Source organism: Schistocerca serialis, chromosome 9 (assembly GCF_023864345.2).
Source record: "Schistocerca serialis cubense isolate TAMUIC-IGC-003099 chromosome 9, iqSchSeri2.2, whole genome shotgun sequence".
In the NCBI taxonomy this organism is placed as follows: domain Eukaryota; kingdom Metazoa; phylum Arthropoda; class Insecta; order Orthoptera; family Acrididae; genus Schistocerca; species Schistocerca serialis.
The window spans coordinates 280,742,856-280,769,973 of NC_064646.1; the positions used below are offsets into that span (position 1 = coordinate 280,742,856).

Sequence of the window (27,118 nt, forward strand, 5' to 3'; positions counted from 1 at the left end):
ACACTACCGAGAGTGTGAGACATGTTCGGCGTATGGCTCTGGTGCATCGTACTGCATCTGGAGCAGCAGTTCGAGCAGCAGTTGGCACTACAGTGGCACAACGAACTGTTATAAATTGGTTACTTCGAGGATAACTCCGAGCCAGACGCCCAGTGCCGTCCATCTCATTGACCCCAAACCGCCGCAATTTGCGACTTCGATGGTGTAAAGCAGGAGCTCATTGGAGGGCAGTGTGGAGATCTGTTGTGTTTTCTCGTGAAAGCTAATTCTGCCCCGGTGCCAGTGATGACCATGCGTTGGGTAGGTGGAGGCCTATTGAGGGACTGCAACTGTCTGCATGCATTGAACCCATACCTGGAGTTATGCTCTGACGTGACATTTCGTATGGCAGCCGGAGTGCTTTCGTGGTTATCCCACGCACCCTGACTGCAAATCTGTTCGTCAATCTGGTGATTCGAGACTTGTCCTGCCGTGTTGTAACCCAGTGTTCTCGACAGAGTGTCGACATGTTGCCTTGCCCTGCTCGATAGCCAGATCTTTCTCCAATCGAGCATACATGGAACGTCATCGGACGATAACTCCAGCGTCATCCACAAACAGCAGCCTATATTGCCCGACCAAGTGGGACAGGAATGAAACTCCATCCCACAAACTGACATCCTGCACTTGTACAACACAATGCATGCACATATCCATGCTTACATTCAACAATCTGGCGGTTGCACCACATTTTCACATTTTGAATGGCTTATCTCGGGCTTAAATTAACATATGATCCTTCAATGTTAATCACTTAAATATGTAATCTAGACGGATAAACTGAGCTCCTCCCGAACAGGCAATGAACGCCCAACGGTACCAGCCGGCCGCCGTGTCATCCCCAGCTCATAGGAGTCACTGGATGCGGATGTGGAGGGGAATGTGGTTAGCAAAAATGGTTCAAATGGCTCTGAGCGCTATGGGACTTAACATCTGAGGTCATCAGTCCCCTAGAACTTAGAACTACTTAAACCTAACTAACCTAAGGACATCACACACATCCATGCCCGAGGCAGGATTCGAACCTGCGACCGTAGCGGTCGCGCGGTTCCAGACTGAAGCGCCTACAACCTCTCGGCCACACTGGCCGGCATTGTGGTAAGCACACCGCTCTCCCGGCCGTACATCAGTTTCCGAGACCGGAGCTGCTTCTCAATCAAGAAGCTCCTCAGTTTTCCTCACAAGGGTTGAGTGCACCCCGCTTGCCAACAGCGGTCGGCAGACCGGATGGTCACCCATCCAAGTGCTAGGTGGTGGTGGTGGTTAGTGTTTAACGTCCCGTCGACAACGAGGTCATTAGAGACGGAGCGCAAGCTCGGGTTAGGGAAGAATTGGGAAGGAAATCGGCCGTGCCCTTTCAAAGGAACCATCCCGGCATTTGCCTGAAACGATTTAGGGAAATCACGGAAAACCTAAATCAGGATGGCCGGAGACGGGATTGAACCGTCGCCAAGTGCTACCCTAGCCCGACAACGCTTAACTTCGTTGATCTGACGGGAACCTATGTTACCACTGCGGCAAGGCCGTTGGCTGTCTAGACAGAAGTATTACCGAAATCCTTTTACTACATATACATTATTTTTTGCAGTTGCGATTTTTTTCCGTCAATGTAATATCGGTCAAAAATGACAATCGCGTGCTTGTACAGACCACCTGTGTCAGGAGTTCTAGTGGTAGAGAGCTCGCAGAATGTCGCGAGTAAGGTTTCTGATCGTACTATTGTGATGGTGAGAGACTTCGATTTTCCAGCTGTAATGGCAGAGTTATACAATCAAAACTGATGCCAGAGACGGGCATCCGTGTCAATTTGGTCTGAATGTCTTGTCGGAAAAATAATTTTGTATGATAACTAGAGAACCAGCTTGTGACCTTCTAGTAACAAAGAAATCCGAAATTAACGAAGAGGAAGACATAATTGATAATAACTTTGGGCTAGCATCTATCTTTACGGGGTTTCCAAAGAATGTTTGAATAATGCCGGAAAAATATGCAACATCCGTAAGGACAAGGTCATTTTATTAACAAGTAATGTGGCAGATAGTTCATCGTTGTAGCAGTACATGAAAATAAATTCAGAGCAGATGAAACACGCATGTCACGGCAAGGAGTGTCGAAATGGTCGTATGAGCACGCATTCCAGCCCTTTCTGACAACAACGCAGGCGTGTTTTTTTCGCACGGAAACGAGCAGAAAGGAGCAAAGGTTTTCTGAAATAGATTGCCCAAACCACCCTGCACCCTCCGTAACAATTCGGGAGTGGTTCTTGCAGTCTCTGAAGCACGAGTAATCTGCACTTCTGTTCAGTTGTGGACGTGCACTGACCTGCTGAAAACGAACGCCGCCTCGCTGCCGAGGAAATGGCAGTAGCACGGGGGTATCAGTGTCGCGGGCACTCGTTACTTTTCTCTTCAGAAACACCAAATGAGACCGCTAGTTGTAACTGATGGCTTCCAGCACCACGATGCCTGGGGTGTGACCTGTGTGTCGTACGGATGTTAAATCCGAAACATGCCTCTCACCAGGTATGCGCCGTATCCGTATACGTATATCACTCTTATACACACGTAACCTACTCTCATCACCGAAGACGACAGCAGAGTGCCATTTCATTCTCCTGGCTAGTTCAAAATGGTTCAAATGGCTCTGAGCACTATGGGACCTAACATCTGAGGATATCTGTCTCCTAGACTTGGAACTACTTAAACCTAACTAACCTAAGAACATCACACACATCCATGCCCGAGGCAGGATTCGAACCTGCGACAGTAGCGGTCGCGCGGTTCCAGACTGAAGCGCCTAGAACCGCTCGGCCACAAAGGTCGGCTCCTGCCTAGTCTTTCACTACGAGAGTAACCATGCTTGGTGGTGTCGAGGTGTCGGTGGCTGCCAGGCCAGGGGAACACGTGATCTTTGAACTGCTGCAAGCACACGATTTCCGATGTTCCTCAGCGACACAGCAGGTGCAACAACTGCCCGAATCTCCTACCTGGATAAAGATCGCTCAGGCACTGTTGCTCGAACAATGCGCCGATCTTGAGGTGAGTCTGTACTACGCTGGCGTGCAGAACCTGGTCTACAGTCGTGTTAACGTTCCATAGAGTACTCCTTAAAGCAGCGGCACACCCCAGATACATTGTGCCCAAGATGTGCAACAATCAGTCGATAAGTCTATCCATGTTCCCACAAGCCCACAGTATGATTCCATTCAAATGTCTACAGTTTCTCAGGAGTGCGTACTTATCGGTGGGGCATGGTTGTACTCTAGAATCCATGTTGTAAACACTGTTCATCTTCTTTCAGTGGGGCACGGTTGTAGTCTACAATGGATGCTGTAAACACTGTTTACCTCTTATCAGTAGGGTTCGGCTGTACTCTAGAAAGAATTTTGTAAACGCTGTTCACCTTCTGCCAGTGGGGCATGGTTGTAGTCCAGAATGAATGTTATAAACACGCTTCATCTTTAATGTCAATGCATTTAATGCCTGAGGAAAAACAAAGAGACTTCCTGACCGTTATCTGATCGCCGATGACGTGACAAATGAACTACTAACACTACAACCTCTCAGTACGCGCATATTATTCTCTGGTGCTACTGAACACAGACCTCGAAATTTTGAATACTTTTACAGTAGTGTAGACAGGAAAATATTTTGGTTAGCAAGACGGACAGGATGCAAACTATAGAGAATCTGAATAGTTAACATAAAATGTTCAGCCGTTGACAAGGATGGCGTGGAACACAAATGAATAAAATTCAAATGAGTGCTTCAGTACTCTTTAATCAATCTGTACTGAGCAAGGCTTTGAGGGACGGGAAAGATCCACAGTTGTTCGTTAGCTGTGTGAAGAGGTTGCTACGAAAGAAAAGAGAGCGTTTAGCGAAGTCAAATACTAGTTAACAAGTAACAGCCGAACGAAGGGAAAATGAGCGTAACGAGGGCAACGGGAGAAGCTTTCAGTGAACTTTAAATTAGTTTTTTTTCCAAATGATCAGACTAAGAATCATTACAAGTTTTGATCTTACGTAAAAACAGTAAGCAGATCGAAATGATTTCTTCAGACGCTTAGTGGCCAAACCAGAAAACGACAGAAAAAATACCGAAATACTAAATTAGATCTCGCGAAACTGTTTCACCGTGGGAAATCATAATACGGTCCCTCCTTTCAATCGTCCCAAGAAGGCCTAAACTGCAGACAAACACACAGCCAGCACGCATTCAAAACGCAGACTAGAACTTCATGCGTAACTGCTGACTTTTTTGTTTCTGTATAATCTCCCTGAGTTTTTGTGGGAAACACCGCCACTGTGCTTGTCGTCTGAGTAATTGTGGTTGCTGCGTGTGTTTTAGGAAGATCTGGTTAAAAATTTTCCGCAATACCAGAGAAGTAGTCATTTACAAAATCTGCAAATTCCTGAGGATGTTCTATCATTCTACTCCCATCTTTAATTTTTATGTCGTTACCCTTGAGCCTGTCTTTTCCAGATTCTTCTTCTATGACATCCCACATTACTTTGCTTTTATTTTCTGTATTATGTACTCTTTTGACATTGAATAAGTTATCTGCAGCAAACAGCACTCTCCTTTTTTATACCTGTGACAGGAATCTAAGAACTGTTGGCTAGAGTACTGCTACAGTACTGCTTTCGTAAAAAAGTGAAAAATCTAAGTGTCTGGGAGAACTTTCGACGATGCCCAGTTATCCATCTGTCTTCCTTACCTTCTGTTGTGAATATGGCCACTTTTGAAAATTATTCCTTACTATCTACATTGTTTTCCATATTCAGTTCATCCCAGGTTTGATTTACCAGTAGTCAAGAAAAAGTATGTATTTCACGTTCCGAGAAGATCCTTTTGTAGCACTGCAGTTTTGCGGGTTTTACCAAGCCTGTCTTTCGCTTCATTATCTGACAGCAATGATGAGAAAGGCTGATATAAATATGTTACAATTTTCCGTATTGATATCTGTAAGTACCTGCTATAAGACCGACGCTAAACTGTTTGATACGCAAGAACTAGCATTTACCATTTCTGTTACGCAAAGAGTGATTAGAATGCTTAGGAAGTTATTACTAACTTCACCCTCAAGATCTGTGTTAACATTCGTGTCTCCACTCATTGTTGGGTTAGTTTTGTGGGTTGAGATCTTTCCAAGGTTTCATTTAGTTTATTAAATAAACTGCCCACATCACTACTGGGTGAGTGGTACACACACAAAATGATTAACTTCTTATACAGAGTGTTCCGAAACTATTCCTTCAAATCCCACCGAGCGAGGTGGCGCAGTGGTTAGACACTGGACTCGCATTCGGGGGACGACGGTTCAATCCCGCGTCCGGCCATCCTGATTTAGGTTTTCCGTGATTTCCCTAAATCACTCCAGGCAAATGCCGGGATGGTTCCTCTGAAAGGGCACGGCCGACTTCCTTCCCCATCCTTCCCTAATCCGATGAGACCGATGACCACGCTGTCTGGTCTCCTTCCCCAAACCAACCAACCAACCTTCAAATCCATACGGGAGACAGAGAACCTTAAAACAAAAATATTGTTCGATAAGGAACATAATAATTATCCCAGGTTAACTTCTGATGGTAGAGAACATTTCAGCTGACGTAAGCTGTAGTGTCGGTGTGGCTGATTGTGAATGTGTACCTACATGCATATGTTCACAACTAGCATGTTTGGGCACATGTAACTCCACAATGTACTCGACCTCGCACCAATCAACAGTGATTTGGTATTAATGTGAGGGCTGGCATTCTCAGTCTAGGCTCATTGGATCATACACTCTTCCATTCCGCCTCAACGGACGGAGATATCGCATCTGCTTGGAACACGAGTTTCCAGAACTGCTGGAGGATGTACTTCCAGCACGATGAGGCGCCCACCCATTTCAGCGTTGCTGTGAGGAATAATCCAAGAGCTACCTTCAGGAATCGATAGTGCCCCACCTCAAGTGTCCATATTTCTTCCTCTGTGGGCATATGAAGCGGCTGGTGTACGATACAGCTGTGGAAATTGCCGTTGCCGCTGGTACTATTGCATGACATACCAGGAATCTTCGAATAGACATTATAGTGAACTGTCCGACGGTTTACTGCGCGCGTGCAGGCCAATGGTCGTGCATTAAACTACCTTCTGTGTAAATCGTCCCTAGTATCAGAAACTGACGTCAGTGACCTTATGTACCATAACTGAAAAAAAAAGAATCGGAACAGCAAGAAGGAGTTGTGCGACATAAACCAACTTTGGTAGGCGTGTTTTTACATTCGAAAAAATGGTTCAAATGGCTCTGAGCACTATGGGACTCAACTGCTGAGGTGATTAGTCCCCTAGAACTTAGAACTAGTTAAACCTAACTAACCTAAGGACATCACACACATCCATGCCCGAGGCAGGATTCGAACCTGCGACCGTACCGGTCTCGCGGTTCCAGACTGCAGCGCCTAGAACCGCACGGCCACTTCGGCCGGCGTTTTTACATTTGAAAAATGATGTCTATTCAGATTTCATACGAGTCCCATAAAAGCGTTGCTAGTAGCGCTACTATGATAAATCAGATCTGGTGTGCTTAAAATACACGCAGCAATGGTCGTGAGCGTTATTTAGCTTTGCGAATGGACGTGGCGAGTTGCTGTTAATCAAAAAAGCCTTTAAGGTGACAAAGATGTCACTCTCAACACCACACTGAGTTTGTACGAGGTTGCGTAATTTGGCTACGAGAAGCTAGATGTTCCTTCCTACGGCACTACAGAAAGACTTGGCATGAATGTTGCCACTGTACATTATTGCTGGCAGCGGTGCTCACGAGAATGTGTGGTCACAAGGAGACGGGGCACCGGACGGCCATATGGCACTACTGAGAGAGAAGAGCATCGTGTTCGGCGTAATGTTCTGCCGCATCGTATTGCATTTGCAGCAGCAGTTTGAGTAGCAGCTGACACCTCAGTGAAGATAACGAACTGTTACAAATCGATTACTTCAAGGATAGCTCCGAGATAGACGCCCTGTGCGGTGTTTTCGACTGACCCCAGGCGATTGGCATTTACGACTTCGGTGGTGTCAAGCGAGAGCTCATTGAAGGGCAGGCTAGAAGTCTGTCGTGTTTTCTGATGAAAGATGGTTCTGTATCGGTGCCAGTCATCGGCGTGTGGTTGTTAGGGATAGGTCAGTAGTCTGCCACCAACCGGTCTGCTTCTGAGACACCCTGGACCTACACCGGGAGTTATGGTCTGAGGTGCGACTTCGTATGGCAGCAGGAGCACTTTCGTAGTTACCCCACGCACTCTGTCTGCAAATATGTACGTCAGACTGGTGATTCGACCTGTTGTGTTGCCATTCATGCACAGCGTTCCAGGGGTTGTTTTCCAACAGGATAAAACTCGCCGACATACCGCTGTTGTAACCCAACATGCTCTACAGAGTGTCGACATGTTACCTTGGCTTGCTCAGTCAGCAGATCTATCTCCAGTCGAGCACATAATGGACATCAACGGACGAAAACTCCAGCGCCATACTCAAACACCATTAAACGTTCCTGTGTTGACCGACCAACTGCAACAGGCATGGAACACCGTCCCACACACCGATATTCGGCACTTGTGGAATACAGTGCATAGCGTTTGTACGCTTTCATTCAACATTCCTGCAATTACGCCGGTAATTAATGTACTGGCATTTCACGCTTACAATGGCTTATCTCGCGCCTGTGATCTTGCAATATTGGTCAATTAAATATATTACCCAGAAAAACGTATCCCGAAATTTTATTACTCTACGTTACTTATTTTTTGGTGTCGCGGTTTTTTCCCATCAGCGTATATTTGCTTTGATGTTCTCTACTTCCTGCTTTAATTTGGACGGATAATTTAGGAACGTGGTGTAAATGTCTAACTTTGTTAGTTCAGAGGCTGCCTATTCAAAATGTTTATTTACTCCAATTGTAGTCAGATCTCTTATAGCTTTAAAATGTTGACGTCCCTAATATAAAACCTCCGCACTGTAAAACAGTTCTACATTAGCAAGTTGCTGATTCATATTACGACAGCACCTTACGTTGCAATTCATTGTCATTACACCAGTGCTCTGTAATTCGTACCATCGTACTGTTCTAAGACTAATTCAACTTCAAGCTGGTGTACTTTATTTCTAATGGACTGCACAGTCTGATGAAGAATACATAATGACGAGCTATGTAAGTGGTGTTTTTTTTTTTTTTTTTTTTTTTTTTGCGCACGGATTCTGCAAACGAAAATCTTGCGAAACTGAGCTTGCTCTGTTTGTCCATGAGATACAGAACACCGAAGGCGTGGGAACTCAAGTTGATTCCATGATCCTTGACTCCAGGAAGGCATTCGACGCAGTTCCGCAGTGTCGCGAACCAAATACGAGCTTACCGAGTACCAGACCAGAACTGCTGCTAGACTCAGGACTTATTTGAAGGTGGAACTTAACGGATCAAATTCTACATGGGTAAAGATAATGTCAGGAGTATCCCAAGGAAGTGAGACAAAGCCGTTACTGTTAAAAAAATACATAGGATGCGCCACAAGCAAATGACTATTTCGAAACTCTCTCATTCGTAGTATATACACCACGCGGCACTACACAGTATTATAGCCAGAGCACATGTTGTCAGCCGGCCGGGGTGGACGAGCGGTTCTAGGCGCTACAGTCTGGAACCGCGCGACCGCTACGGTCGCAGGTTCGAATCCTGCCTCGGGCATGGGTGTGTGTAATGTCCTTAGGTAAGTTAGGTTTAAGTAGTTCTAAGTTCTAGGGGACTGATGACCTCAGAAGTTAAGTCCCTCAGTGCTCAGAGCCATTTGAACCAATTTGAACCTGTTGTCAGGAGTTCAGTTGAGATGGAGCGCTGGCCCGTGGAACGCCGCATTGCGGCGGTAGAGCACTTTAAGGGAGACTCTATCACCGCTGCGCGACGCAACTTTCGACTCACGTTTGGTCGACGTGATACCGCTACTCACAATACTCTGTTGCTATGGCTATCGAAATGGCGTCAAGATAGAACTGTGAGGGACAGTAGACCTACAGGATATCCTCGTTCGGTACGCACAGCGAAAAATGCGAATCGTGTCCAGGATGCGATCTTGCATAATCTTCCACGGTCAGCTCGCCGGCAAGGTATCGCACTTAAGTCGACGGATGTCCCGCAGAAAGATCTGCCCTACCATGAGTACAAGATCCAAATCCTCTATAACACTAGTGAAAACGCAAGATGACGAGTCTCCACTTTTACAAGGAGTTCTTGGAGCTTCTACACGTTGAATAGGACATTCTGAACTGGTTAATAATGTCAGATGAGGCCATTCGTTTGGGTGTGTAAACGAAGAGAACTGCAGGTTCTGGGCTGCACACACCCCTTGTGAATTGCTGGAGCGTCCTATGCGTAGTACAAATGTGACAGTACTGGGCGCCGTTATCTCCGGGTGCATTCTTAGTCCGTAATTTTTTGAAAATGGAAGCCATAATGTAACGGTAAATTTTGAGGGTTGTATAGCCTCGTTGCAAACATTTCTGCGCCATGAAGTCAATCCCCATCGTCACCAACCGTTCCACCAAGGTTGGACAACAGCCGGTACTGCGCACCATTTCATGTGAGTCCTGAACGAAATGTTTGCAGGCAGTCATTTCTCGCTTTGCGAACATCAATAGACCTACTCGTCCGCAGCTCGTGGTCTAGTGGCTAGCGGTACTGCTTCTGGATCACAGGGTCCCGGATTCGATTCCCGGCCGGGTTGGGGATTTTCTATGCCAGGGGACTGGGTGTTTGTGATGTGCTCCTCATTTCATCATCATTCTCATCATTCGTGACAGTGGCTCGATTGGACTGAGTGCCCAAAACCATGATTGATGGTCTTGGGTGCCATTTGTTTTCACAGCAGGACCCTCTTCGTTGTCGTCTGCGCTACCCTTACAATACAGTGCTACGGTGACGGTATTATACGCCCTGTTTTGTTGCCTGCCGCGCGGGATTAGCCGCGCGGTCTGGGGCGCTGCAGTCATGGACTGTGCGACTGGTCCCGGCGGAGGTTCGAGTCCTCCCTCGGGCATGGGTGTGTGTGTGTTTGTCCTTTGGATAATTTAGGTTGATGACCTGATGACCTTAGCAGTTAAGTCCCATAAGATTTCACACACACTTGAACATTATTTTTGTTTTGTTGCCCTTCATGGCAAGTCATTCTAGCCTTATATTTCAGAAAGATAGTGCCCGTCCGCATACGGCTAGAATTTCTACTGCTTGTCTTCGTGATGACCAAGTCCTGCCTTGGCCAGCAAGGTCGATGGATCTCTCCCCAACTGAGAACTTTAGGGGCGTTACGGGCAGCCCCCCCCCCCTCTCCCCTACCCAAACATCTAGGAATTCCGAAGACCTAAACAGCTACTTGGACCAGGATATGGCATGATAACCATCAGGAGGACGTCCAACATCGCTACCAATCAGTCCCAAGCCAACTAACTGCTTGCATAAGGGCAAGAGTGGACCAACGTATTACTGGCTTGCTCAATTTCTGAGTCTATTTCTCCTCAATAAACCTCTTACTTTTTCTGAAATTGTTTTCATTTGTTTATCTGTACACGTACATCACGTCTACCGATTTCCGTCCTATTTGGACAATTCGTTCGTGGAGCGTCATTTTTTTCCTTACAGTCTATATATTCAAATTCCTCATCCAAAACTGTTTCATATAACGTTCTAAATAGGGTTCCTCATAATAGTATGTGTCCATCTTCAAACGTCTGCAAGATCAGTTCTGCCAGCAATACCTTGACTCTCTCCTGCCAGTCAAACGCACATGCAGTAGTTCGTTATTCCCTGTTTTGCATAAGTACGATATTGTCTGTTAGTTCTATTTGGTACGCTCCCAGTACACTTCAGAAATATTAAAGGATGGGTGTAACACGAATATTTTGTAGACAATCTCTTTCGTACAATGATTGCATTTTCCTAGTATTATACCAATGCACGGGATTCTGCTGTGGCTTTACCGGCGACTAAATCTACACGATCCTTTCATTTCATGCACATACAAATTGTTACTCCCACGTACCTGCGTGATTTCACTGACTGATTTTATAGCAGGATGCTAAAATTGGTTTCTTTTTGTGATGTGCACAGTTTTACATTTCTGAACATTTATGGCTAGTTGCCAATCTTTGTATCACTTTGTAACCATAGCAGGATCCGACTGAATGATTATGCAGCTTTTTGGAGATAGTATTTAATTAGAGAAAATAATGTAATTTACGGAAAGTCTGGGGTTACTACACTACTGGCCATTAAAATTGCTACACCACGAAGATGACGTGCTACAGACGCGAAATTTAACCGACAGGAACAAGATGCTGTGATATGCAAATGATTAGCTTTTCAGAGCATTCACACAAGGTTGGCGCCGGTAGCGACACCTACAACGTGCTGACATGAGGAAAGTTTCCAACCGATTTCTCATACACAAACACCAGGTGACCGGCGTTACCTTGTCAAACGTTGTTGTGATGCCTCATGTAAGGAGGAGAAATGCGTACCATCACGTTTCGGACTTTGATAAAGGTCGGATTGTGCCTATCGCGATTGCGGTTTATCGTATCGCGACATTGCTGCTCGAGTTGGTAGAGATCCAATGACTGTTAGCAGAATATGGAATCGGTGGGTTCAGGAGGGTAATACGTAACGCCGTGCTGGATCCCAACGGCCTCGTACCACTAGCAGTCGAGATGACAGGCATCTTATCCGCATGGCTGTAACGGATCGTGCAGCCACGTCTCGATCCCTGAGTCAACAGATGGGGACGTTTGCAAGACAACAACCATCTGTACGAGCAGTTCGACGACGTTTACAGCAGCATGGACTATCAGCTCCGAGACCATGGCTGCAGTTACCCTTGACGCTGCATCAAAGACAGGAGCGCCTGAGATGGTGTACTCAACGACGAACCTGGGTGCACGAATGGGAAAACGTCATTTTTTCGGATGAATCCAGTGTTTGGCGACATCACCGTGAACGCACATTGTAAGCTTGTGTTCGTCATCACCATACTGACGTATCACCGACGTGATGGTATGGGGTGCCATAGGTTACACGTCTCGGTCACCTCTTGTTCGCATTGACGGCACTTTGAACAGTTGACGTTACATTTCAGATGTGTTACGACCCGAGGCTCTACCCTTCATTCGATCCCTGCGTACCCTGCATTTCAGCAGGATAATGCACGACCGCATGCTTCAGGTCCGGTACGGGCCTTTCTGGATACAGACAATGTTCGACTGCTGCCATGGCCAGCACGTTCTCCTCTCACCAATTTAAAACGTCTGGTCAATGGTGGCCGAGCAACTGGGTCGTCACAACACGCCAGTCACTACTCTTGATGAACTGTGGTATCGTGTTGAAGCTGCATGGGCAGCTGTACCTGTACACGCCATCCAAGCTCTGTTTGACTCAATGCCTAGGCGTATCAAGGCCGTTATTATGGGCAGAGGTGGTTTTTCTGGGTACTGATTTCTCAGGATCTATGTATCCAAATTGCGTGGAAATGTAATCACATGTCGCTGGCTGGAGTGGCCGAGCGGTTCTAGGCGCTACAGTCTGGAACCGCGCGACAGCTACGGTCGCAGGTTCGAATCCTGCCTCGGGCATGGGTGTGTGTGATGTCCTTAGGGTAGTTAGGTTTAAGTAGTGCTAAGTTCTAGGGGACTGGTGACCTCAGAAGTTAAGTCCCATAGTGCTCAGAGCCATTTGAACTATTTGTAATCACATGTCAGTTCTAGTATAATATATTTGTCCAATGAATACCCATCTATCATCTGCGTTTCTTCTTGGTGTAGCAATTTTAATAGCCAGTAGTGAATTAATATTGTGTGGAGGCCCATTGGTACACTAAATGAACGGTAATGATCCTAGAACACTTTTCGGGGCCTTGCGGAGTAGAGATGTAGATTTAGATGATGCTGATGTAGATATTCTACTGTTACTGGACATTGGGGGTCAAAGGTATCGTCAGATGCAGTATTCCCTCTTCAGCTTGCATGTCCACCTGAACTAGTGCACCGCATACGTCATTCAGTGGGTAGTTACCAGGCACCGGAAGTAGAGTGAGGTCCCTGAGGCCCTGTACGCAGCCGAGCCCATCAGCAGACTCCTGCCGCGGCTGGGTAAACCCGGGAGGGCAGCGCCTCCAGCAGACCGAGAAGCGGCAGACCAGCAAGGCCAGGGTTCCGTACTCTCCACTCCCCACTCCTCCCACGTCGTGCCGGCGGAGAAAGCTGCCAGGTAGGAACGAGCGCCGAGGGGAAGAGGTAGGGGGAGAACGTCCCAGCCATCAAGACCCGCACAGAGCGTCTTCCGAGCAGTCCCAGCCCGGCAGTCCAGCGCGTTGCTGCACTCACGCCCTCAGCACCAGTCCAAGGCACGGCGAGCACACCAACACCTCAAAGGTACGTGTTTCCATCAGTGACAAGGCCCGTACCTGCCCAGCCACTCAGTACAGGAAAATCCGATACGAATACCAGAGATCCGCCACACTGTCTTACAACGCCTCACGTTTCAAACGCAAACTCATCATCAGGCACTATACCACAAAGTACTTCAACAGAAGGTAAGGTAAGAAGTGTGCTTGGAGGACGATCAGCTAGCACAGATTCATTTGCGGAAGCCACAGATCAAAGGGGTCCATTGTGTTTCGTGATCTATGGACAGAAAAGGGCGTTAAGACGTAACAGTAATTGAGACTCTTGCTGGATTTGTGAATGGGCTAAGCAATCTAAATCTACATAAATTCTCCACAAGCCACTGTGGAATACCTGGTGCAGGGTACTTCGTACCAATGTTATCGATAATATTATCGATAATTCTTTCGATACATGACTGCCTACATGTCTCTGTAGATGCCGTAAGCTCTGGTATCTTATTTCCATGATCTCTAGAGGAGGTGTGCGACGGTCGCTCAATTTTCTTCGAAAAGTAGATGTCTAGATTTATACTTTAATTTATCCATATTGAATGTAAATGGTTTCGGTCAGCAAATGTATTATAAATTTTTTGAAATATTTTTTTACTGCTTCTGTCACTTTTTACTAATATTTATTATCAAGCAGCGTTTCAGCAGCATGCTTCCATCATCAGGTGCATTACAGTTACATAATATAATACATTAATCTCAGATGTGATGGGGTTTGTTAGCTGACTGTGCCAGTGAGTTTATGTTTCGTAATTTAACCCTGTAGAGATATATACCTTTATCTTACCGTTAACTTACGAACAGTTGTATGTTTAAAATATTTCATTAATGTCTTTACTTAGTGTTCAAGCTTTAGTGAGAACTATACGTCTTCTTTCTTCTAAGGATTGTTATTTAAGTTCCCCAAGCATTTCTGTTGCACTGCTGTATGAGTCATATAGGCTTGCTACGATGCAAACGGCGCGTCTATCAATTCGTCCGATCTCTGTTGTCATGCCAACTTGATGAGGACTCGAATACTTGTACAATACTTTACAGGAAGTTGCAGTAGTATCTTGTACGGTACTTCCTTTGCAGAAGCGTCTCGTCTTCCCAGAGCCTTCCAACAAATGCAAATCTTCTCTGTCCCTTCCCTAACACAAATTTTCTGCGATCGTCCCATTTCATACCACCTGAAAACTTACATGATGTGATGTGCTCAAGATGTTCTTCATTTATCTCGTAGTTGGATTCCATCGGGCTCTTTCTCTTTGTTAGAGATATTGCCTTACACCAAATACTTGCACTGTGAGTCTTAATTCCTCATGTTGGCAGATGCCACCGATCAAGGTGGTTCACTTGTTGTGATAGGGGAGTTCGAATTCCTGCCTGGATATTCTGACTTAGTTTTTCAGTGGTTACCCCAAATGACTACAGGCAGTTGATAGGATGGCACCCACTATAACATGGAACAAAACTCCATTTACAAAAATTTCTCAGGTTATTCAGCGATATTTTCTGAGTATTTTGTTACGTCTCGTGGCCTCCGGTGCTCGTTACAGTGTAGTTACATCTTGTTTGCTTTCTTATTCCTATTGTTTTTTTATCTGTACTGCACTGAAACTTGGTGTCGACAACAGTAATGCCCACTTTACTCTTCTCCTTCAAGCTTTCAGTCGGTATTGCTCAGTTCTGTCTCGGAGTTGTCTTCCTGCCAGCGTTAGTTGTACGCTGACTGTGAAACACTGCTGCATGGTGATGTTTTCTGATGAAGATTTGGCCGATGTGCACCTCTGTGGATTAACTAACTACAGTGGACATCTGGCACAATGACCCTACGCTGAGCTGCTGCCGCACCAACAGCAACAACATCGTGGTGGTTTGGCACCTGATGGTTTTTGCGTTACCGTGTATTTTCTGTTGTGCGTCTTCGTGATTCCACATTACAGGCTTTTTCACAATTGTTAAGTATTTATCATAGAAACAAAAGTAATTGTGGCAACTTTATTAGCCATCTAAATCTTTAAACAACACGAGTGTGAAGGCGTGAGTAGACATGTTGAAATAATACAAATAAAAGAAAACTTTTCACCTATTAATTGACAGGCCAACTGGAGCATTAGAGCACATTTGAAAAACTAATTTCCTCCTTTCCAAATCACTTAATGTATCAAACTATTGATGCGAAATGCGTGCGACTGCATTCTGCCACACAATACACAGTGTGCTCATTATTGCAAAAATGGACATTGCAAAACATTACAGTTACATTCCTGGGTTACCTGTGCAAAGCCTTTCGATATCATGTGAAAAAGTTATTTTCTTTAAAGAATCCTTTCTTTAAAAACCCAAATATGCAGTATTCATGTTCCACAAAAAATTTAATCTGCAGTTCGTGGTGAACCGGCTTTTGGCTTTCTAGGCCACCCTTAGACAACTTAAAAAGCCGAAAGCCGGTTCACAACGACCTACGGTATAAATATTATTGTGGATCATCAGATATGTTTATTTCATATTTTAATATGTCTACGTTCGTTCAAGTACCGACGGAATATTCCGAAAATGTTAATACTTTATTTACAAGAGGTATATAGATTTGAGGATGACATTGCTTCGTTAGGAAAACTCTCCTGGTAATTGACAGGTTTCCGGAGTGACTTTATGAGACACGGAAAAATGTGTTAACGTTCTGCTGTGGCAGTTCGTATTTGAGGATTGCTAATTCAGCAGCTGACAATTTGGTCTAGCAATCAGGAGACTAGGTCAACCTATAATTCAGATTTTTCCTAGATGGTTCTTCATAGAAGTTCATTGTTTTTCTAACATCACTTCTGCTATTATAATCTATCCTTGATTCACCGAACGATCTAGATAATTGACAGCAGAGGTTGTATGGTCTAATTCAAGATAATCACGGACGGAGCGCAAACTCAGAGGGACGAACAGGGTTGAGGAAATTGTCCGATATCTTGTTAAGACAATGATCCCGGATATAGCCTGAGATGGTTTATGGAAATCATGGGATACCAAAAGTCTGCTCGTTCCGCACATGAATCGAGTATCTTAAGTGTAACAACCTGACTCTTATGCCACTGTAGTATCTGTCCTTTCTCCTTTACATTTCTACTTATCTTCTAAAATGTTCTTATAAAAATAGTGGAGTCTCATCCACTTGTACAACTCCTTTCGCTCATTCGGCTACCGTCTCGATTCTCCTCTGTGTGTAGGTATACACATCAACTGCTTGCGTCACTATTGGTGGATACTTTAACACTCGTTCGGATCAGGCAACATTGTGATTTACGAGAGGAATACACATTACTCTCCTCGGATTCCAGCAAGTCTGATTGGTAGTGATAGTCAGTGCGTTTGTATGGAGGAGTGAAGAACTCGCGTTTTAATGAATGCACAAAATGTTATAGGTCAAATTTCAGTGCATGAATTCAATTTTGCCTCTTTTATATTTTCTTTGTCAGCTAATGATCGAGAGGCCTTTACCAGTGCGAACGCTATAGGTACTGCTGCATCTCACACGGTAACAAAAAATGGCTCTGAGCACTATGGGACTCAACTGCTGTGGTCATCAGTCCCCTAGAACTTAGAACTACTTACACCTAACTAACCTAAGGACAGCACACAACACCCAGCCATCACGAGGCAGAGAAAATCCCTGACCCCGCCGGGAATCGAACCCGGGAACCCGGGCGTGGGAAGCGAGAACGCCACCGCACGACCACGAGATGCGGGCCCACTCGGTAACATCCAAGACACTTGATCTTCAGCTCATTATGCGACATTCAGTTGTCTGTAGCGTCAGAAGATACGGACCACTACTAGAATTGTCGAGAACACTAAATATAGGTCGTGGCCTTCTTTAATAGACGTGGTTAAGTAAATCAAGGAGAATCTAGGCGCGGTGGACTGGCTCATGTCTGAACCTAGTTCCCTGTGATTACTAGACCATTGTAGCAACGAGTAATTCACAGCAGACCTTTTTTTTAACCTCTGAGCACTGATTGCTTCTGCAAATACAGGGTGTTTCGCTGTTCCCATTACAGGCTTCTAGGTGGGGATTTAGTAGATAAAGTTATGATAAGGTATTCACATCTGGAAAGGTACCGTTTGGATGCAAGGTAAGTTTCAACAACGGATCAATTTCAAATCTTCCACTTCAAGGTACGCTTACAGTGTAGACAGTAAAATCTGACCTGAGTGCTCTTCAGGAGGCCGCAGCATGGGCAAAGTTCCGAGTACATATCTTCCACGTGACAAAGGATGTCCCCTTCAAATGAAGAGTGCGGCGCGTCCATGGAGCACCACGCTCAACCCTCCTAGCTGTGAATGTACCACTTCCTAACCGCCGTTGTTGTAGTCGGCAGAAAATAGCTTGTGACGCGTGCGTACCGTAAGGCGGGATATTTGTAAGTGATACGACCATCAAACTGATTTTATACCCAAATTGTACATTTCCGGACAGAGTTACTTATCAGTATTTACCTACTACACTTCTCTCCAATACTAAGTTGTCGATCTCTTGATGTCTTAGAATGTGTCCTGTCGACTTCCAGTCAGGTTTTGCCACAAATTCCTCTTCTCCCTGATTCTGTTCAGTACCTCCTCAGTAGTTACATCTTCTACTCACCTACTCTTCAGCATTCTTCTTAGCACCACATTTCAAAAACTTGTTTTCTATTCTTGTCTAAACTCTTTATCATCCACGTTTCACTTCCATACATAACTACACTCCATGCAAACACTTTCAGGAAAGACTTCTTAACAATTAAATCTATATTCGACGTTAACAAATTTCTTTTCTTCACAATCGCTTTTCTTGCCAGTCTGCATTATATCCTCTCTACTACGGCCATTATCAGTTATGCTGCTGCCGAAATAACAAACTTAATCTACTACTTTGTGTCATTTACTAATCCAATTCCCTCAGCATCACCTCATTTAATTCGACTACATTTTATTATCCTCGCTTTGCTTTTGTTGATGTTCATCTTACATCCTCATTTCCGTTTGATGTATCAACTGGTTTATTAAGAGTTAGGCTATAGCCATGGCCTATACGTGAAGTTAATGCCCTTCCTACCTTGAAAACAATTAATTACGATTCACCTCTACCATGACATGGAAGTAATTCAAAATCTCTTCATTTGTTTAAACATGCTAAGTGATATTGTTGCAAATATCTGAAAAATGTTACTCTTACAACTACAGGGAGCTCCACTTATGCCAGTTCATTGAACGTTATTAATAATAGGAAATAGTTATCTGGGGTCTTTACATCGAATTCAGCTGGAAACATAGCATTAAAAATATTGTGATCTTTTTATAAAACAAGATCACTGTTTTTTCGGGACACCCTTCTGTATATATATGTTTCAGTTTCCACGTACAATAACTATTAAATGTGTCAGTCACCACGTAAAGCCTCGCATTTAGAGCGCACATTTCGCGATATCATTCACAGCTTTCTAGTTACGCGGTCGCGTGATGACAACTTGTGAAACGGTCCGCCAGTGGGAGACTTGAATGCGAGAGTGCGAAAGGAGCACTTTCACCGCGCACTGCTTTGCTAACCGAACACACCGGCACCCGGCGTTTATTTGCTAACACAGATATCGTGACGCCGCCACGTTCTTCCTGCAAAACACTAACGTAGCCACAATTAGCTAATTTTACTGAGCTTTTTGTGAGTTAGGGAAACTGCGGTGCCCCATGCCTACCAAAGATCCGTATCTAATCATCCCGTCGTCGACTGGACTAGAACCTTAATCATCCTCCTTTCCGATCAAGAAAAACCAAATATTTGCTACTGCATTTGAGGGTTTGGGGGGGGGGGGGGGGGGGAGGGGATATGCTCATTCATGAACAGTGTGACTGAAAGTCAGTCTTTCTATGTAGGCCTACCCTGTTCGTAGTTGTTGTGTGCACTGGGCTGGTTCAAAATAAGCCGTGTTTTGCTGTTGTTGTTAATGTACAAGATCCGGGAAATGACGACTATGATTAAAGGAAGTTATCACTGATAATACTATTACCATCACTATTATCAGACCTATTAATTTTAGTACCTGCAATACTTCTAGGTATTTGTTATTGGGACACTGATATGCAGTCAGCATTTGAAATCCTATATTATTTTGTGGCCCAATATTCCTCTCAAGTTAATCGAAGACGTGAAACAAGTTGATATATTCTTAACTTCTTGACTAAAGGATTCACAGTTTGTATATACTGTTTAGAGAACATCATGTTCTGCTTGCAGGAATATATCTTTATTAAGTACTATTCCCATTTTAACAATGTCCAAACAATATACGACCGTATCGAGAGGATGTAATGGAGGAAACATGAAACAATTTGAAAAATGACCTCACAAATACTCTAAAATATTGATAAATGACTATATCTATACAAGACCCCTTGTGTCATTGTTTATTGTTATTTTGGCTGGACCGGTATATGGCCACATGCCCGTCTCCAGAGATCTTATGGAAGATACACTCAAACATATACAAAATACTGTATGCTATGGAACGTGTTCACAGTTTTGCGTTAAGTACTACAGTATTTACTGATTTCTTATCGTGATCTCAAAGAAATTTAGCAGGCTTTTCTTTTTTGAAGTTCAATTTTCACCGAGCTTTCAGCACCTGTTCGTGTAACAGACATTACCAGTGTCTTTGACGACAAAATACATCGCTGGTAGTATAAAGCAAACACAATACCGGTCATACCAAAATAAAAATAAACGCTATAACGGGCAGCCTTGCATACATGTGTGTGTCATTCATCAACTTCAGCAAGTCTCTAGGGCACCGTGAATACAAACCATTGTAAAATATATATTTACGTTTCGTGATTACACTCCCATTTCACTAATAACATTTCCATACCGAAATTGCCAAATATTCTGTTTTCAGAATGAGATTTTCACTCTGCAGCGGAGTGTGCGCTGATATGAAACATCCTGGTAGATTAAAACTGTGTGCCCGACCGAGACTCGAACTCGGGACCTTTGCCTTTCGCGGGCAAGTGCTCTACCATCTGAGCTACCGAAGCACGACTCACGCCCGGTACTCACAGCTTTACTTCTGCCAGTATCTCGTCTCCTACCTTCCAAACTTTGCAGAAGCTCTCCTGTTTTATTTTTCGTAAACAGTTGTTAATGTCTTCACTATAGTACCTAAATAAATTCAAGCAATACATCTAATATGGTTTACGTATTTGCAAAACGTGGATGCTTATTTTGAAATCATTTTGATAAAGGGTATTTCGTAACTACAGTTAATTGTATTTAAAATGCTGATAATCAAATCGGTATTCGAGTGTAGAACTCATGGTCAGTGGCGTATGTTATGTATCTCTGTGTCAATGACATGCTTGTTACTCAATTCCTTATAATGTAGAAATTGATGGTCATCTAAGAGTACACTAGTTGTTGTGTACGTTACTGCTGTCAAAACTTAAACGGTGACGTTCCTTGGTCAAGTTGGAGACAATTGTCAAATGATGTGTTTACAAGACGTGACTTAAGAAGTATTTACAAAGTGCGGAGCACTAAGTATTCAAGAGTTTTAATTTGAAAGCCGTTATCATCAGGAAGTGGTAGACGAAAATAGTCAGAATATTGCTGAAAGATCTTTTCCTACTGCATATGCAATGCAGGAATCTGGAAGGCCCCGGTGATGTATACTCAGCACTAATTTTGCACTTAAGTACAGAAAATAATAAAGAGTAACTGACTATGTAACAGCGAAACTTAAACGAATTGTATATGAAGCTGCAATCACAGCGAAAGTTTTTACAAGACGCTAGTGCACTGGGCCTTGAAGTCGTGCAGTATTCCTGAAAAATGCAACTTGTACTTCCCGCTATAAGGAAAGATGAGGCGTTCGTCATCTTACCTGTTTCTATAGATTTTAATTCTTACAATAAACAAGCAGTCGTCGTCTGGGTCTCTTCTTTTACTACTGACTACTGGTTTCATCTTCGTGTCTGGCACCAAAACGTGCAGTTTGTCAACTAACGTATAATAGGGGTAGGTTTTGTTTTACCTCTCAGTTTGTACTTCACACTTCACTCCCCAAGACCTTCCTGTTCCTAGCGCTTCATCGAAAATTTTTTGTCCCTTTTATTCGATCATTTTTCAGTTACAGTGCTAACTTTTTATTTCTTATCTTATTTCCTTTTTATGTGATGAATTAGTTCTCTACATCTTTCAAGACGTGTTGAGAAATCCATTTTTGTAGGCTACATACAATTTCTGAACTTGGTCTTGAAGATGTACGCTTTTTTCGATATAGGAGAGACAGAATAGGCATAGAATTTTGATTTAGGGTAGTTTTCAGCTGAATCCTTCTCATTATACCACATCTCGGGGAGGAAACTGATAATATGTTTGTGTCTGAAAAACATCTCAGCTTTTGGCTTCAATAATGCTAATGAGCATTATAACGCTACGCTAGCCATTGCGATGACGGTCAGTAACAGATAGTCGAAACTGTGGGGCCGTGTGGTATCAGGAAACAGAACATTGTGCTCTGTGCGAAGAAACAGTAAGATCGTAAAACTCATTCAGTGTTGAAAGGACAGTTGCATGATTAAAATGCTACCTCAATATTCGAATAATGGTTCGTGTCAGTGAGACGGCGCATAGGTGAAAACACTGGACTCTGACCATTATGAGTTAAGTCTTGGGCCGTTTTACTCAATTGTTTCAAAGAAAAGCTAGGATTTTCTTTCTAAAACGATATGGTCGATGTGTCTGCCTAACGTCATCGAAGCTTGTGTTCCATCTTTAACAACCTTATCATTGGCGTGTCATTCGTTCGTCTGCTTATCTGGACAAAAATAGAGGAAAGAGGCGCCTGTGTTATTTTTAAGGACTCATTCCGATTTTCCGAAGTGATCTAGAGTAACCACGATTTGGTTTCCACAGAGATCTTGAGACATTCGGTTCGCTCTGTTCATCTATAAGATGTAGAGTGCCGCAAACATCGGGGCCCAGGTTGATGTCGTGTTCCCTGACTTCAGGAAGGGATTTGTTGCAGTTGTGCACTGCCTTTCAGTGAAAAAAATAAAATAAAATAAAACGAGGCTACCGAGCATCGGACCAAATTTATGACTGTGTTCAAGACATTCTTGCAGACAGAACTCAACACGTCACTCTCAATACAACAAAATCGATACATGTTTAGGTAGTTTCAAGAATACCGCAAGGACGTATAAGTGGACCTTTCCTGTTTACAATGTGTGTAAATGATCCAATGGATAACGTCGGAAGTTGTATGAGACTGTTTGCAGATGATGAGGTTGGCTTTCGAAAAACTTGTTTTGTGCTGGCCGGGGTGGCCGAGCGGTTCTAGGCGCTACAGCCTGGAACCGCGCGACCGCTACGGTTGCAGGTTCGAATCCTGCCTCGGGCATGGATGTGTGTGATGTCCTTAGGTTAGCTAGGTTTAAGTAGTTCTAAGTTCTAGGGGACTGATGACCACAGAAGTTAAGTTCCATAGTGCTCAGAGCCATTTGAACCATTTGAACTTGTTTTGCCGATTGTTGAGTGTTGCCCATCAGCCTGGAACACTTACCAAGTTGGATTAATAGAAGGCATAGACAAGAACCCACGAAGTGCGGCACGTTTCATCACGGGATAGTAGAGTTGGCGAGGGAACGTTACGATGTTTAGGAAACTCCAGTGGTAAGCGCTGTAAGAGGCGTTATGTACCACAGAGAGTTTTATTATTAAAATTCCTAGACAGTAGGTTCCAGAAAGAATCAGACAACACATTACTTCTCCCACATACGTCTCGCGAAATGACCACAGTGAGAAAATTCGAGAAAGTAGAGCGTATAAGGAGATTTACCAACAATCGTTCTTCCCAAGCGCTATCTGCGAACGGAACAGGGAAGGGGCGATAAGGTAATGGTACCAGAAGTACCCGCTCCCACACACCGTCAGATGTCTTGCGGAGGAGAAATATAGATGTGGAAGGAGTCCAGGACTTCACTTTTTCTGAACACGAGTACACTATGTCGGCTACTGCGCACATTGTTGATTCTTTCCAACCGAAAGAGCTCCACCACATTGCCTCCGCTGGAGATTAAACGTGAGACTACAAGTTCCTTGTTACAGTGACTAGAAATCTGTTGTGGTTAGCCCAGCTTATTTTTTTAATGCATTTCCCATTTTCTGTTCCAGGCGAAATCTGTAAAAACAATGTTAATGTCGATTCATTGATCTCCAATTTGTCGACGGGGAGATATAAGGTGTTTACGTAATTGGTTGGACGTTTTATGGCAAATAAGAGCAATCTTTTGTACTTAATGATCAAATATGTCAATTCTGGAGTTAAATTTTTTCCTTCACTGAGGAAGTAGTTTAAACGTAGGGTTTACAAGCTCCCTTCCTTGACTATTGACAGCAGCTACTGGTGAATGCAGGACGCAACCAAGGTACACTGTACTTGTAGATACTAGCAGATACGCTCAGATGCAAACCTAAAGGTCACACGACGCCTTTGCTGTTCGATACTCGCTTGATCCGAAGGTCGTCTCTCGCACGGAAGCTTGGCACTTACTACTGTGTTATCGATACTTTAGCTGAAGTATGGGACGATGAGAAATAGACCTTAGCGTTCTATTGACATCAAGGAGACAGTTCTGTATACGATGCATTTAGTGTCGAAGATAAACTGAGGGTGGGGTAGGAGATTTACGGAGACTGAGGATGACGTTGCTACCTAACTGTCGAATACCCATCCTGGCTTCCGTACGATTATTTGAGTAAAGCTAAATCAGAACGGCCGAACAAATTCTCGATATCCTCTTGTCATGAAGTCCAGTTCAGTATGGTACTTGGATTTGCGCAATTCTGTTATAAGACGGAAAATCTAGAAGTAAGCTACACATTCTAGCGGCAGGCCAAGTAACTTTTATTGAATGCTGCACTGCATTTCAAAAAGACACACATATACACTACTGGCCATTAAAATTGCTACACTAAGAAGAATCCCAGATGATAAGCGGGTATTCATTGGACAAATATACACTCCTGGAAATTGAAATGAGAACACCGTGAATTCATTGTCCCAGGAAGGGGAAACTTTATTGACACATTCCTGGGGTCAGATACATCACATGATCACACTGACAGAACCACAGGCACATAGACACAGGCAACAGAGCATGCACAATGTCGGCACTAGTACAGTGTATATCCACCTTTCGCAGCAATGCAGGCTGCTATTCTCCCATGGAGACGATCGTAGAGATGCTGGATGTAGTCCTGTGGAACGGCTTGCCATGCCATTTCCACCTGGCGCCTCAGTTGGACCAGCGTTCGTGCTGGACGTGCAGACCGCGTGAGACGACGCTTCATCCAGTCCCAAACATGCTCAATGGGGGACAGATCCGGAGATCTTGCTGGCCAGGGTAGTTGACTTACACCTTCTAGAGCACGTTGGGTGGCACGGGATACATGCGGACGTGCATTGTCCTGTTGGAACAGCAAGTTCCCTTGCCGGTCTAGGAATGGTAGAACGATGGGTTCGATGACGGTTTGGATGTACCGTGCACTATTCAGTGTCCCCTTGACGATCACCAGTGGTGTACGGCCAGTGTAGGAGATCGCTCCCCACACCATGATGCCGGGTGTTGGCCCTGTGTGCCTCGGTCGTATGCAGTCCTGATTGTGGCGCTCACCTGCACGGCGCCAAACACGCATACGACCATCATTGGCACCAAGGCAGAAGCGACTCTCATCGCTGAAGACGACATGTCTCCATTCGTCCCTCCATTCACGCCTGTCGCGACACCACTGGAGGTGGGCTGCACGATGTTGGGGCGTGAGCGGAAGACGGCCTAACGGTATGCGGGACCATAGCCCAGTTTCATGGAGACGGTTGCGAATGGTCCTCGCCGATACCCCAGGACCAACAGTGTCCCTAATTTGCTGGGAAGTGGCGGTGCGGTCCCCTACGGCACTGCGTAGGATCCTATGGTCTTGGCGTGCATCCGTGCGTCGCAGCGGTCCGGTCCCAGGTCGACGGGCACGTGCACCTTCCGCCGACCACTGGCGACAACATCGATGTACTGTGGAGACCTCACGCCCCACGTGTTGAGCAATTCGGCGGTACGTCCACCCGGCCTCCCGCATGCCCACTATACGCCCTCGCTCAAAGTCCGTCAACTGCACATACGATTCACTTCCACGCTGTCGCGGCATGCTAACAGTGTTAAAGACTGCGATGGAGCTCCGTATGCCACGGCGAACTGGCTGACACTGACGGCGGCGGTGCACAAATGCTGCGCAGCTAGCGCCATTCGACGGCCAACACCGCGGTTCCTGGTGTCGCGATACGATAAAGCGCAATCGCGATAGGCTACAATCCGACGTTTATCAAAGTCGGAAACGTGATGGTACGCATTTGTCCTTCTTACACGAGGCATCACAACAACGTTTCACCAGGCAACGCCGGTTAACTGGTGTTTGTATATGAGAAATCGGTTGGAAACTTTCCTCATGTCCGCACGGTGTAGGTGTCGCCACCAGCGCCAACCTTGTGTGAATGCGGCGCGACCGCTAAGGTCGCAGGTTCGATTCCTGCCTCGGGCATGGATGTGTGTGATGTCCTTAGGTTAGTTAGGTTTAAGTAGTTCTAAGTCTAGGGGACTGATGACCTCAGAAGTTAAGTTCCATAGTGCTCAGAGCCATTTTTTTTTTTTTTTTGTATGTGAATGCTCTGAAAAGCTAATCATTTGCATATCACAGCATCTTATTCCTGTTGGTTAAATTTCGCGTCTATAGCACGTCATCTTCTTGCTGTAGCAATTTAAATGGCCATTAGTGTATAGTAATACTTTTCAACAGAGTCGACAAGCTTCTGTAAACAACTATTTGAACGTTTTACTAGTCGGTCACTTCCTCGACTACAGAAATCCGCTCCTTGGTCAGGGAGCGTCGGAAAGTCTCTTTCCGCCGGATTTTCTTCCTCGACTGCCTAGATATTGTCGTCTATGGGCGATGTCGGTGCTCTATACTCACGTCTGTGCAGCGTTGGTCAAATTGTTGGCACTGTCTCACTAAAGCTGGGCGCGACATTGCATTTGGTTTATGTACCGTCAGAATTTCACGGTGAATCTTTGTGTAATTTGCGCTTTTGCCCACGTGAGTAGTACTGTACCGGGTACTTCAACTTTCGAGTAAATTTCCAATAGCTGAACCATTTCAATCGCACACTGTGATTTACTTATTCTCCGTGCCACAGCGGAACTCTCTCTGCAGAAAGCGCAGAACATGCCCTCTCTTCTGACAACGAGCCAGTCTTGTTGTGCAATTGTCTTAGCGTGGGAAGAAGGCTTTACTTTATAAACATATACCAGTTCGGCGGCTTAGCTTGTCTCACACTAAATGAACGATCATTTACGGTACTGCAGTGTCTCTGTTGTTAAGAAGAACGATGCATTGTTCCTTCGGACATGCGTGCATCTTTCTTCTTAACAACAGAGACACTGCAGTATCGTTCATGAGTCAAAGAAAATATTAGATACAGGCTCCCAGGTAGATTCCATTTTCCTTGACTTCCGGAAGGCGTTCGATACAGTTCCGCACTGTCGTCT

General features: G+C 44.7%; 1 protein-coding gene across 2 annotated transcripts in view; it reads left to right on the forward strand.

Moving 5' to 3' along the window:
* Window positions 1-13,370: 13,370 nt before the first annotated feature.
* Window positions 13,371-27,118, forward strand: part of LOC126418778 (alpha-tocopherol transfer protein-like) — a 135,518-nt gene continuing 121,770 nt past the window's right edge. The window contains exon 1 of one of the 2 annotated variants that reach the window (XM_050085706.1): window positions 13,371-13,490. The gene's annotated coding sequence lies outside the window, so the exon portion shown is untranslated. The remainder of the gene's footprint in view (window positions 13,491-27,118) is intronic. The other variant, XM_050085705.1, reaches the window with a different exon arrangement.